The 1,799-nt window shown below is 42.7% G+C and overlaps 1 pseudogene; it reads left to right on the plus strand.

Annotated features, from left to right (window-relative positions):
* LOC104743578 overlaps positions 1–1,797 on the plus strand; it is an 8,838-nt pseudogene extending 7,041 nt beyond the window's left edge.

A 1,799-nucleotide genomic window follows, 5' to 3' on the forward strand; every position in this document is an offset into this window, starting at 1 on the left:
GCATTGTTCTCCATGGGGATTGCTTATGTGTTAACCACGTTTTATTCACCTTTTCCTAGTCTGATCAAGCGCGAAGTCGAAAAGGTAATTATTATCTTTGTTGGAACTGGAATAGTAACAACTCATATATATCTCCTCCAGCATTACTTCTATACACTTATGGGAGAGCGTCTTACTTCTAGGGTTCGCATATACTTGTTCTCAGGTAAACAAACACATTTTAAACATCTTTGGTTTTAGATCGAATTGAATACATATGTTTATATATCTTTTTACAACAATTTCAGCGATTCTTTTGAATGAGATTGGGTGGTTTGATCTGGAAGAGAACAACACTGGCTCACTCACTTCAATCTTATCTGCTGATGCAACCTTGGTGAGGAGTGCTATAGCAGATCTTCTCTCGACAATAGTCCAGAACAAATCTCTTACAGTCACAGCCTTAGCACTTGCTTTTTTCTACAGTTGGCGTGTTGCAGCCGTAGTAACTGCTTGTTTCCCTCTTCTCATTGCTGCTTCACTTACTGAGGTAACTCAAAACCAAAGATCTTCTTTCAACCATAATTTGAATTTTGAAACCAAATAAGCTTGAATGTTATAGCAATTATTGCTAAAAGGCTTTGGAGGAGATTACACAAGGGCTTACTCTAGGGCAACTTCATTGGCGTGTGAAGCGATTGTGAATATAAGAACTGTGGCTGCGTTTGGTGCTGAAGAGCAAATCTCAGAACAGTTTCCTTGTGAGCTAAGCAAACCCACCAAGAATGCCTTACTCAGAGGTCATATCTCTGGATTTGGATATGGTTTATCTCAGTGTCTCGCCTACTGTTCCTACGCACTTGGTCTCTGGTACATTTCAGTTTTGATACAGCGGAAGGAGACAAATTTTGAGGATAGTATCAAATCTTTCATGGTATTGCTCGTCAGTCGTCACAGCTTACTCGGTAGCAGAAACGCTTGCGTTGACCCCAGATATCGTGAAGGGCACTCAAGCACTCGGTTCTGTTTTTAGGGTACTACATCGAGAGAGTGAAATACCCCCGGACCAGCCTGACTCAAGATTGGTCACTCAGGTCAAAGGAGATATAGAGTTTAGAAACGTGAGCTTTGCGTATCCCACGAGACCTGAAATCGCCATTTTCCAAAATCTTAATCTCCGGGTTTCAGCTGGGAAGAGTCTTGCGGTCGTCGGACCTAGTGGTTCAGGAAAAAGCACAGTGATCGGACTGATCATGAGATTCTACAATACGACCAGCGGAAAACTTTGTATCGATGGGCAAGATATAAAAACTTACGCAAGAAGATAGCGTTAGTCTAGCAAGAACCGGCTCTGTTTTCAACAACCATACACGAAAATATCAAGTATGGGAACGAGAAAGCGTCGGAGGCAGAGATCATTGAAGCCGCAAAAGTCGCGAATGCGCACGAGTTCATAATCAAGATGGAAGAAGGATACAAAACGCATGTGGGAGATAAGGGAATGCAGTTATCAGGTGGTCAGAAACAAAGAGTGGCTATCGCGAGGGCATTTTAAAGGATCCTTCAGTGCTTCTCCTTGGTGAGGCAACGAGTGCTTTGGACACAAGCTCGGAGAAACTGGTCCAGGAGGCACTAGAGAAGCTGATGAAGGGACGAACAACGGTGTTAGTGGCTCAAAGGCTCTCAACTATAAGAAAAGCAGACATGATTGTTGTGTTGCATAAGGGAAGAGTTGTGGAGAAAGGAAGTCATAGAGAGCTTGTTTCCAAATCTGATGGGGTTTATAAGCAATTGACTAGTCTTCAAGCAGTGGTGTGACT

Source organism: Camelina sativa, chromosome 14 (genome assembly GCF_000633955.1).
Source record: "Camelina sativa cultivar DH55 chromosome 14, Cs, whole genome shotgun sequence".
In the NCBI taxonomy this organism is placed as follows: domain Eukaryota; kingdom Viridiplantae; phylum Streptophyta; class Magnoliopsida; order Brassicales; family Brassicaceae; genus Camelina; species Camelina sativa.